Source organism: Sinocyclocheilus anshuiensis, unplaced genomic scaffold (assembly GCF_001515605.1).
Source record: "Sinocyclocheilus anshuiensis isolate Anshui unplaced genomic scaffold, SAMN03320099.WGS_v1.1 scaffold590, whole genome shotgun sequence".
NCBI classification, from domain to species: Eukaryota; Metazoa; Chordata; class Actinopteri; order Cypriniformes; family Cyprinidae; genus Sinocyclocheilus; species Sinocyclocheilus anshuiensis.
Window position 1 is genome coordinate 641,189 of NW_015544192.1, and position 13,257 is coordinate 654,445.

General features: G+C 35.6%; 1 long non-coding RNA gene across 1 annotated transcript; it reads left to right on the plus strand.

Annotated features, from left to right (window-relative positions):
• Positions 1-299: 299 nt before the first annotated feature.
• On the plus strand, positions 300-3,677 carry LOC107696525 (uncharacterized). The gene is made up of 3 exons (XR_001635096.1): positions 300-376; positions 1,360-1,407; positions 3,620-3,677. It is a non-coding gene; the product is annotated as an uncharacterized LOC107696525 (long non-coding RNA).
• Positions 3,678-13,257: the final 9,580 nt, after the last annotated feature.

The window sequence follows — 13,257 nt, forward strand, 5'->3', positions numbered from 1 at the left end:
TGTCTCAGATTGTTAATGGAATGGCATTCAATAAATAATCAAACTCTCTGAAAAATATCTCTGAAATAACATCTTGAGATATTTTTCAGTCTTTATGACAGCCATATTCACTTTGTAAACAGTAAAATAAAAAGCGTCGGATTTGACGAATCCCCAGGCTTTTTAGGCACTTTAAATTTTCCTATCATCTCACGTGTTCACAGGCGACAATCCATATATGGGAAACCGGAAACTGAGTGTGCCATACATAAACTAGAGCGTTTTGATTTTGAAGTGAAATGTTCACAATTTCTCATCTGTCAAGCAGCTTACACAACCAAACGTCTTATAAGGAAACAGGAGGACCAAAAAGCGACTGACACAAGTGGAGACGAACGTTGGTAAACCTTTTCATCCCTGTAAAGAACTGAGAGTTGCAAATGCTTGAAAACAGACGCCGAATTTGCGTTGCTTCAGCTCGACAGATAAAATATACTGAATGTGCACTGTGGTTATGGCGAAGAGTCGCAGCTGAATTTTAACCCCAGTCCAGCCCTGCCACCAGGCCCGAGACGCTAAGCTTTTATAGACCTTCAGTGTCTGCACATTGCTTTTAGTCCTTCCATCTGCCCACACACTTTAACCATGAACAACTGGGACAAGAGTTGGGCTTTCATTTCTCCCCTTCCTGTCAGTGCTACACAACAAGCTGGCCTCAATAAATGGAAACCCCTCAACTTGTATTTATTCTCTTGCCTTTGCATTGAAATTTAAACTGCCCTTACACAAAATCCCATTTTCAGAAAACAAAAAGGCAAAAAGTTGCACTGGAAAATAGTTAACTGCTTGACAAATGAACAGGTGAATAAGGTTGCAGAGCCCATAAAATAAATTGACAAGGCTAAGTAGTGTGTTGCTTTTCTGTGGCCCTGGTCCTGGTTTTTGATGAAGTATACATTTGTACATGATAATAACATGCAGGGTTAATAGAGGTGTTGTTAACACCTAGCCAGTCATGGAAGCTGAAGATGGTTAGGTGTGTGATATATTTATTACCCGATGCCCCAGTGAGTTGTGACAGGCTTTGTTTTTTGTTTTTTTCCACTTTATGGCTGTCTGTTAAGTTTATATTTTCATTTGCTCTATGGCTAATCGATAGTCACATATTGAAAGCATAGCTCTTAGGAATAACTCGCTGAATCTCGCTAGTCTCTTCCCAAATGTGAATGTGTAACAAATTTCATTACCAGTTTCAATAATGAAAACAGCACGGTAGTTGATTCAGGGATGTGAGTAGTTAATCAGAATGTGTGTGTGTGTGTGTGTGTGTGTGTGAGAGAGAGAAAGAAGTGAGATTTAAGCTTTTTGTTTCTTTTACAGTGATCCTGACATGAACCAAGATGTCTTCTTCGCTGATGATAAACAGTGGTGAGTATAAGTGTATTTTGAAAGAAAGGGGCAGTCAGGCAGCAGCACTGGGATGGCTTTGGAGCTGGGAGACATATTTATTTACTTAAGCGATGTGTGTATATTTGGCTCCGTTGGATTGTTCTCTCTGAGGTAACGGGCCGGCGGTGACCCTGTGGCACCCTGCCGCTCCCTGTGTGAGGGGGTTAGCCTGTTGCTGCTACAGGGCCCTGCTGATAAGACAGGGCTACCCTGACACTGCCCAATGAAGAGCGACCCTGAGAAAGACAACAAACATTGCCTAACACCTTCATGCTGTGACCAATTTGAAACACAGAAGCAGGCTCTAAAAACCTGACTACAATGGATATTGACCACAGATGCACCGGAGGGACACACATAAACCAATAGACACTGTTTATAGTAAGCATTTGTAGTATTTGTTTTTTTTGGGGGAGGAATCTTTTATATTGCATAAAAGCTAAACTTTTTTAACATACTGTGGAAGTACAGTGATGGTATCAGATGATAAAACTGAACGATTAGCATATTCATGTACAATACCTTTAAAAGTAATTACTGGCGGTCCCGTGGTACAGTGATGATCTCTCATGGTAATACTACAGGTTTAGTACTTGGAAATATGTCATGGCACTAAAATTCATATAACATGACATTTACTAACTTACTAACTCGAGTACTTCCAAGAATACCGTGGTACTTCTATGGTACACATCCAAAAAGCCACGGTAATATCATAAGTACCTTTGGTACTTGTGTAGTATTTATATCATACTCCGTAGGAACATCAATACTGTATACAGGTTACAGATACGGATTATTTGTTTTAAAGAAATATAGCATAAGCACTTAAAAAAAATGTATAGAAGTATATTTAATAATCAATAAAAATATTTTTTTTATTTTTAAAAAATAAAGTTTGGAGATTTTAAGATTTTTTAAAAATGTTTTTGACATGTGTCTCATGCTCACCAAGGCTGCATTTATTTGATCAAATATACAGTAAAAACAGCAATATTATAAAATATTACAATTTAAAATAACAGTTTTCTGTTTTTCTTAAAATGTAATTTATTCTTGTGATGGCAAAGATGAATTTTCAGCAGCCATTACTTCAGTTTTCAGAGTGACACGATCCTTCAGAAATCATTCTAATATGCTGATTTGGTGCTAGAGAAACATTTAAACATTAATGTTGAAAACTGTTGTGTTGCTTAAATTTTTTGTGGAAACCGTGATAGATTTTTTTCAGGATTCTCTGATGAACAGAAAGTTCAAAATTTTTTGTAACAGTGTAAATGTCTTCACTATCACTTTTGATTAATTTAATGCATCCTTGTAATTAGTTATTGCCATTAATGTTATAAGAATGAATTTATTTAAAAAAAATTCGGCTGACACAACCATTGAACAGTAAAAAGTATTTGGGCACTTTGATTTTCTAATTTTGGTGGAACATGCAGTTAATGAGATGAACTACATCCATAGTAACTTTGCTAGGACACCTGTATAAACGTGATGGCAAATGACTTTATTAACCCACTAAAATCATCTTGAGACCAGTTGATTACCATATAACCATATACTTCAGTACCATAAGTAACCATATACTTCAGAAAAGCATAATTTTTTTTTGTTTTGCAGATAAAAATTCAGATATTTTGTTATCTGATGCAGTGCAATTCATACATTTTAAGTGCTTAAGTGTCTAGATTCTTAATTGTCTAAATATCATTTTATAGCCAAAAAAACAAACAAAAAATATATAGCGGGAAAAAATATATAGGAAACACATTATAAATATATTCTAACTTAAAAATGACACACAGCTGCAAATGTACTGAAAGCTCTTCAGCATCTGTTTGCAAATGCCGTTACACATCGCCTCTCAACCTTCCTGTCATGCATTTGTCTTGTGCCTGTTAATATGATGAAAACTGCTGCGATGATTTTATTAATACATCCAAACTGGAACGCTACAAACCTGTTGCCCATATGTTACATATATGTAGACTCCATCATCAAATCAAAACCAGCAGCTGCTGTGACTGTTAAAAAAGCGAACTGAATAGTAGTACAGTTGTCTACGCTGGATAGAATAATATGTTTATTATACTGGCAATGGAGTGCCATTGCCAGGAAATACATAATATATACAGCAATGCATAGGAATATATTACTCATTCCTTGTGTGGTGTGGGCCTCCTCACAGGTAATGGATCCAACACATGGTTTTGGACACACTCCTTCATCACAGATTGAGCGATGAACCTCTGACTGTAAGTGCATTACAGACCTGACTCTCTGGCTATAGTCCTGCCTTTAAAGATACGGCATTTAGTCCATTCAGAAGGGTTTTTCTTCTTTCCTAAACATAGATCTGAATGGCGCTCATTTATTTCAGCTGCTCTCCTATGAGGAAACATAGGAACATGCCAGTGAGCAATGTGATTAGGCTCAGTCGAACCTGAGAGATTGTTATTTTTGCATCCGTGCCAGGGTATAAAAGCACACCTTGTACATTATATGATATGCTCGAGCTCAGCGTCTCTGACAAGGGAAAAAATGTAGTGCGGTGTTGGTTACGGTGTGTTATAGCTACTGTTCCATTTTAATTATTTGGGCTTTCCACCACTGCCGGGACGCAGAACTTCACACAGTGTCTTAATTCATATTATGTCCATTTTGTTTTCACATATTGTCTTTATTGTGTGCTGGAAGTTTTGTAGTTTGTTTTCACATTTAAGACCTTTGTTGCATTATTTTAGTTTGATAATTAATCACACTTTCTAAGGTGTTCCACTTAGCTGCCGCAAACATTTTAAGAGGTGATATATTATCATATGTCTAAAAAAATCCATCGTTCATGCAAAGGACTGGTTAAAAACCTAATGTACCATCATTACTCATCTTAGGTCTCGGTGAATTGCTTTTCTGATGAGAAAAAAAATAAAGCTAGAGAAAGTGCAAGCACGATGAATCAAAAACACGTGAATGAATCAACAATTTATTACAATCACAATTCGGGTCAGATGATTTCGTATATGTTTCAGTTGATTGCTTTATATGTATCATTCCAGTTCCACCTCATCTCAGTCTCAGGTTTAGAGCCTCTATGCTGTAGAGCCTATCATGATGTTTAACATATATAATTAGTTATAGTGCACAATAATCATTTTGTATTATCATAACTCTGTGGAGAAATCGCTACTTGAGAGAGAAGTCAGTGGATGTTCTGCATTCAAACACACATGAATCATGAATAAATTACCTATTAAATTAATCTTCAAGTCTGGAAAGCAAATAAACAGAGCCACCAAATTGTCACCTGTCACCTTCCTCCTTTATGTAACATACTATACGTATACAGACTTTTCTACTGTACTTAATGAAGGACTGCCATTGATCCAAAAATAACACTAGCCATAACATCAGCTGTTTGGCACTGGCACTTTTAGTTTGATTTTCCATGCTTTAAAGTATTCCCTCAAAGACTTGTGTGTTTGTGAGGTTTTGCTTACATTATGTGGACAAAATGTCTCCACAAGGAGAGTAAAAGCTGAAATCGCATTCATTGTGGTTCCCATGAGCAAAACAGCTTAATAAATGCAAAAATATGTAATGAACGTTACTATATCCATCCATCCATCCATCCATCCACATATATGTGTGTATATGCATTATATAAATGTGTTAATGAAAATGGGTGTTTGTTGAAGGTTAGGAAAAGGGCATAGAAATTATAATAACAAATGATTATATTTTTAATTTATATTCTAAATAATCTGTATCAATAATGTAATATCTAATCTAATATAATAAATATAATCAGCATGTGTGTGTTTGTGTGTTAAGCAGGTTGCCTTAGTGGAAGGTGACATGTGGAGCCCGGTTTTGTGGAACCTGTTGAGGCAGAAAATATGTCCTGATTTATTACAGTAGCATCACATGTGTTCATAATTCAACAAAACAGTAGAAAAACATTACTTTGACGGTATGAAAAATGTAATGAAGAATTAGCATAATTTCCCTGCAGCTATACGTTTCCCTCAGGAGACCCCTGAAGCTATTATGTGATATATTTTGAAAAGATTTCTGCTTAATACAATCTATGTGATTATTTATTTTGACTAGATCAGACGATGATAACTGCGTTTATTGTTTTATATTCCTCTAGCTGTCATTATGACGTTTCCATTTAATCTGGGGTCTATATACTTTTCTATGACGTACTAAGTGATAAAAGAAAATATATAGACGTTGATGTTTAATAAGAATAGCAGAGCAACGATTTGTCCACATGGGGGTGCTATAAATATTCCATAGTATTTTTGACAGTCCCTGTAGTGTGAGAAACAGTCAGATAGACAATGTCTCCGTTAACTACAGTTCTGGGGTCAGTATAACTGAACAGATGGGTCATGCCTTACTGACTCTTGAGCTGGTAATCTGAGTAGACAGAAGCACAGCAGGCCCAGACCAACTAGTAGACTATTTGTTCATTGGAAGTGTTGCTTACCCTGTTGGAGGCTATTTGATGTAGAGAAAAAAATTATTATTGGCTGGTTAGGTATTGTTTCTTTTGGCTGTCAGCTGTTCTTATAATATTTGGTTAAAGCTGAATTGGACTAAACTTAACGTTAACTGTCTATTGAAGACCACATATGTGACCCTGGACCACAAAACCAGTCATAAGTAGCACGGGTATATTCGTAGCAGTAGGCAAAAATACATTGTATGGGTCAAAATTATTGATTTTTCCTTTATGCCAAAAATCATTAGGATATTAAGAAAAGATCATGTTCCATGAAAATATTTTGTACATTTCCTACAGTAAATATGTCAAAACTTAATTTTTGATTAGTGATATGAATTACTAAGAACTTCATCTGGACAACTTTAAAGGCGATTTTCTCAATATTTAGATTTTTTTGCACCCTCAGATTCCAGATTTTCACATAGTTGTAACTCGGCCAAATATGGTCCTACCCTAACAAACCATACATCAACGAAAAGCTTATTTATTCAGTTTTCAGAAGATGTATGCATCTCAGTTTCGAAAAATTGACCCTTAAGACTGGTTTTGTGGTCCAGGGTCACATATTTGAGATAAACATTGGAGAGGGACTTTTTATAGAAAACCCTGCCTCTAAGGAGTGTGTAATTCACTGGAATATAGAATGAATCAGATTTAGTAGCAAATTAAACTAAATTAGCCATTGGCATTGTCATTTTGTGGACAATTAAACAGAATGGAACAGTGTTTGAGCAAAATTCCTCTGAGTTTTTGTTGCACACAGAATCTTACTGTCTGTGTTTCGCAAACCCCCCTTTTTGGAAGAACCAAAATAGAATTTTCCTTCAGTTCTCCATCCCAAGTTTCCTGAGGCAAAGTCTCTCTCTCTCTAGATGTCAAGTGGAGAGATTTATAAGCACGTCTTTTCGCACTGGGTACCGTAAGATGTGTCACTTAATAACTTACCACGTCAAAGATGTAGACAAAACGATTTCATTCAGTGCTTTACTTGCCGTTTCATCCCAGAGTGTGTGAGCACATGAGAGAAAGGCTATCATCGAGGAAAATACCTTTCAGTCGGTGACTAGAACCCATCATCTCCGGATTTATCCACACAAAGCTTTTTGAAATGTAGCCTTTATTTTTTCCAAGTCTGCAATGTTCAGGGCTTTCACGACTAGTCTTACTGTATGTCACTGACACATCCAGATGAAGAGATTACACCCAACATCCACATGAGAGAGGGGACCCTGAGGGAATTTTCCCGTCCTCACTGTCATGTGGGAACACATGAGGAGACAAGCTGTATTACAGTAGCTCAGCTCACCCATTGGATCATAACAACTCACATGCATTTCGATATAAGAGATCTGGCCCATTAAAGGAAGTGCTGGTCATTTGCACAGGAAGAGGGGTGATGTCATTGCTTTACCACGCATAAAGATTTAGTACAGTGGTTGGATCGCAGCCCAAATATGCATGTCTGTTTTGATGGGTCGTGGAGAGCAAGGAAAAACAATTTTAAATCCATTTTTCCCCATGTCTTTTGTTGTTGACATAAAAGATTTAAAAATATATATATTTTTAAGTTATTTTATTTTTGTTTTTAGGTTTAATTTAATTTAATATTTTATTATCATTTGTTTTATTTTATTTTTTTATTTTGTTATTTTTAAATAAAACTGCATTAAAGTTCTAAAGATTACTTTTGTACTGTAGCTATATAGATCTTATTGACATGTCTTTATCCAATCATTTTGTCTTAGTGTGATTGAGCCATGTTTGCAGAGAAGAGGCATGTATCGTGAGGATATCTGCAAACAAATATAATTGCTTCATCATTCGCCTTGTAAGCTCGCCATTTTTGGTCTTCCTGTGCTTATTATTTATTGTTTGAAATAATCAAATTGAAGAAACATGTGTGGAGTTGAGTGGATCGCTTGGAAAAAAAAAGAAATTATGGAGTAATGTGCTTGCAAAATTGAATCATGCTGTCGTAGAAACAAGGATTTAGGATGTTTAGAAAGGCACAATTATTGTTTGCTGTAATGGATTTGCGAAAATAGTAGACTGCTGTTGTAAAGAGTGAACTAGACAAAGCAAAGTATTTTACCTCACAGGAACGTTTCATCATGGCATAAAGAGCACATATAGCTACAGGAGACAAGGTTTGTGTAATCAGATTTTGTGCTTCAAATTTTTACAGTCAAGGACAACTGTATCAAAAATAATTACAATAATAATTATTAGTTTCTTGCATTATTGTGCTTGCATGTTAATATTGTTTGATTTACATATATTTTGTATATAGCGTAATATTGAAAAATAAGTCCCTAAATAATAATACTAATAATAATTGTAACTTATTTGGAACTTTTTCAACATTAATTTAGGTGTTGCTAATAATAATACAAAAAGTTGAGCTATACTTGCCCAACTATAATCTGAAGAAAAAGACTGTTTTTCTTCAATCTTCCATCTATCATGTTCTCAAACACTATTTCATACACTCAAACCTTTCTGTTAAAATACAGCAGTACAAGGCTATACCATTGTTGATATGTTCCTTATGCTTTCAGATTAACTTCTACCTTTTCATACATCACATTAGTGCCATTGACTGGAGAATAGCATTTGTTTTGCCTTAGCTGTCAGTCCTTGAGGGACTATTTCTATGTTTGTCTTTTCATTTTATCACTATTAGCTCTTAGCTCTTAGGGTGCATTCAATAGCTGGAAGCAGTTTAGAGTGTTGCCCATGGGCACTGTGATGCACGGTCAGTCTTTTGGAACTGTTTTTGTAAGTCTAAGACATTACAAAAAGCACACTCACCAGTCCCCACGGGTGCATAGGAATGCAGGGAAGACGATTCAAACAACAGCGTAAGTTGCTATGTTTGTTAGCTCAGATGTGTCATGAGTTAGGAAATACAAGAAGTCATTACGTCATGAATGATACGATCTTCTGGTTGTGTTCATGATATGTGAATTTTTGTGTCCCCCCCCCCATAAAAATAGTTTTTATATAATAATGAATGAATTAATGTATTTATTTTTAACTCTGGTATAGAAACAGGTTCCATACTTGAAAATGTAATTTCATTCAATCAGATACAAAGTATTGTCAAATTCCAAATGTCATTTATTTGGGAGAAATACACTACTGTTGATTTTGTGCTCAAGAGGCACAAAAGAACAGCATTTACTAAAATTATAGTTTTGTTGCAACAATGTAAAAAGCCTTCATACACTTTTCAAGCAAAATATTTCATTAATATTAAGCAAAAAGAAGTTCATTAGATTTGAAATTATAAAGCAATAGATATATGTTATTTTACATGAAAACAAAAATGACTTTCTAGTTGTTCAACTTTTTACTTGTCATGTTGATAATTAATGTGATAAACTACACATGTGGTTACTCTGCCCGAGGAGAACAGACTTCTTACATCAACTAAAAATCACCCACCACTTGATTAAAAATAATAATAATAATAAAAAAATGGCTCCGGACAGTCAAGCTAATTCTGATAGATTTTTTGTGTGTGTGTGTGTTGATATCAAATGCAGTGATGGTTATACATTTTTACATTGTGTCCAAAGACTATTTTGAGACCACCATATATGCTTCAGGTGTCTTTATGTGTCAGTTAATACTATCATTGAAGTTCTTGAGCTCCCGCCAGTTTCTGGCAGACAGTGATCAGTGGTTTGTCTATCTCTGTCTCTGATGTTATAAGTACATAGATGTGTGTATGTATTTACGGAGCAAGTAACCACAACCGTTGAAATCTACAGGCTGTCTGTGGTAAAGTCAGCTGGGGTGAGCGAGATGAAAGCCATTTGGCCGTGTAGTCCGAGCCCTCATGTTTTCAGCCCTTGTATGAGTAAAATCAGCACGTAAACAAATTAGGGTCTGAGCGACGGCTTTCCACTCTGTCTGATTCCTCTGATGCCTGTAGGCTCAGCCCAGTTGGCCACGGTTAAAAGGCAGCCTGAAGTAGCTGAGTGCGATTTTTGTCTGTCTGCTACTCCAAAATGAGATTGAAGAAAGAGATGAATTTATCATAGTGGGTATAACATATCCTTTTCCCTTCTCTATTTCTTTCACTCTCCCTCTTGCTATCACACGTGACCTGGCAGACAATAGACAGTATGGAAACACATCAACATTAAAAAGTGAAGCTGGTTGGATGAGGGAGGAAAGTGCAAGAGAAAGAGGGTGTTAGGGTGGAGGGTTGCGTCTCCATCGGGTGCAGTCTTGGCAGACCAAGCTCAGCGTGACTGATGAGATACGTGCCATCCCTGACACCCCCGCTGTCCTGCACTGGGAGGGGGAGCGGGTGGGAGGAGATGTTTATGGGAAAGGCAGATCATCCAGTTCTGATGTGTTCGTGCCAGACGCAGGGTAAATCTCTCTCTGGAGACTCACAGCAGCCAGATTCCACCAGCCGTGCCCACATTGTCACCGTCTGTGATGTAACGCATTCTTCTTTCTCTCGTGCACAGACCGACACCTAATTTGGGCACAGACTCCTCATCTGATGAGACACCGTTATATGATTTAACTGATCTCTTCTGTTAGCATTCACATGGCCATGTGATTCTTCTTTACCTATTTTCTCTTTCTCTCTCACACACACATCAACAACTGTTTCATATAATTTTGTGACTTGTATCATGTTGGCATGAAATACTTTTAGGATCTTGCTATACTCCGTTAAAAACAATTTTTGTGGGGTTTTTTTTTGTATAGTTTTTATAAACCGAAATGAATTTAGCAGATGCATGGAACATTTATTTATATTTTTAAAAATTCATTTGACACACTGCAGAACTGCTCAAATGAACTAATGAATACTTTCTAACACTTTCTAACTTTTTAACGCTTAACACTCGCTAAACAAATATTGTTTGTCTTATATAGTAGTATAGTCTTTTATATATACATATATGTGTTTGTGTGTGTGTATATATATCTTTCTCATATATATATATATATATATATATATATATATATATATAAAAATAAACATTTATTTATGTACACACACACACATACACATACAATATACAGTATATATATATATAAATAACCTTCTTTTTTTTTTTACGCATGTACATGAATCCATATTTCTCAAATAAGTATATACTTTCTGATACAGAAGGACACCCTGTTTTTGTAATTATGTCATTCTTGAAAATATATAATATAGTGGACATGATATAACATCCCTCGTTCTCGCTTTTGGGTAGTATATTTATTCGGTTAATGTTACACATATCTAGTATATTAGCTTCATTCTGTTTATTCGTTGTGATTAATGCAGTTGAACACAGAAATTAATCTTTTTAACTCCTATTTTATTTTCTCTTTGCTCTCTCTAGCTTGCAATCAGTTATATACTCTAGCTTTTCTACCATAAGCCGGCTATCAAGAAAACTTTAATGAACACAGAATCTATGAAGAACTTTTGTAGTCTCCAAGCAACTTATATAGTACCCTGTGCAGCCCAAAATGGCTCTTGAATCTGAAGGTTAGCTATAAGAATAAATTACAAAATTGCTCCTAATCGGATGCTCTTCATCTAACAATTTTGTATCTGTTCTTACATAATTTTGCACTCTACTTTAAAAAAGTATTTGTTAGGAAAGATAAAGGCTTGCTTATTTTTACATATGGGTTCCCTCTGTCTTTTCTCAGTTCAGTGATTTGCTTTTCTCCAGGCAGACACTCATTTCCTATGTCAGTGAATTTTTTGCTTGGCAAGACGTGTTATTTAGTGTCAGTGCTGTTTGAACCTAAAGAGGATGTAAACGCACTGAGAACTTGGCTTATTGTTGGATGTCATCCTTAACTAGTGGCTTAATCTGGCTCTCCACAGCTTTCAAGCAGCCAGGCGTAAAAGTAAAGGCAACAAAGAATGGTTTCCAGATTAATTAAAAAAAAAAAAAAACTCCCAGGAAATAGAATCCTCCAAATGTGGGACCAGATGGCTCCTCTGTTCATGTTCTTGTACATATTTAGTCATAGCGTTTCAAGTGGTGGAGATTTCCATGTTGGTTTTGTGATACTAATGAACATGTTTTTGATTTGCATTGGAGAGTATGGGGAAAAAATTATTCTGTCCTGTAGTGACTCTCTTGGACCTGAAAATTTAGGGAAAAGAAGATCTAGGCTCATATGGAGCTTTATAGAATCTGTTTGAGTAAAGTTTTAAAGCCTCTCTCTCTCTCGTTCTCTTTCTCTCTGTCAGTCTGTACTTCTCTGTGTGGAGTTGGCCAGTGGTTTGATAGGTCCTGTTTGGTGGGATAATTGCCTGTTAAAGTGTTTGGGAGGCAGGTGCAGGACGGCTGTGTTACCAGAGGACTTGCCCCTGAACTCAGCTCAGGGCCCCTGGCAGACACAGAGTTTTTATAGGTGTACACTGAGAATTAGCTTCAGGAAGGACAGACTCGATGCTTGAAAGATTAGTGATGTCGAGTCCACAGCGTCATTCATTCCAGCCAAGGGTTTTGTTGTAGAAAAGTAGACCTGCTTCAAATTAATTGACACATGCACAAGTGTTGTAGATTATATCTAGTTTTAGTCCAGCGTGCATGTCAAATCCAACTTATTTATGTAGACCAGTAAATTTTATATTTAATTATTGGGGAAGAACTAACTCAAAGTGTTAATGTTCATATGTAGCATTGGAAACTTCTTGATTCATTCTTGTGAATTGGTTCATTTGGCTTGTTCGTGTGTATGAACTGATTAAAAAAAACAAGTCGCTGATTCAAGAGAATTCTCAATTCATTGAGAAATATTTAGTAAAATACAGCTGCTCATTAATTTTCAACAGTTGTATAAATTAGAATATTTTTTTTTCTGTTTATTAAATTATTAGTAGTTTATTAATGTCACCATGATTATTCATCATCCAAAAACATTGTTTTTGTGACAAGAAAATATGGTAGTGATTACATTTTATATGTATAACGATTTAATTAATAAAGGCACTGTCACCTATTGTCACTTTAAATTATTTTTTAGTAGTTTTGTCACCATGATTGTTCATCATCCAAAAACATTGTTTTTGTGACAAGAAAATATGGTAGTGATTACATTTGATATGTATAACGATTTAATTAATAAAGGCACTGTCACCTATTGTCACTTTAAATTATTTTTTAGTAGTTTGTAGCATTACCAACTGTTTTTTTCAGTAAAGGAGCTTGACTAGGCTATATATAAACTCAACATAAAATTACATTTTTACCCTATTTACTTTTTTTAGTTCATGTTCCTGTTTGGAACTCAATTCAAGTTTGTAATGCATGTTTTTCATAATT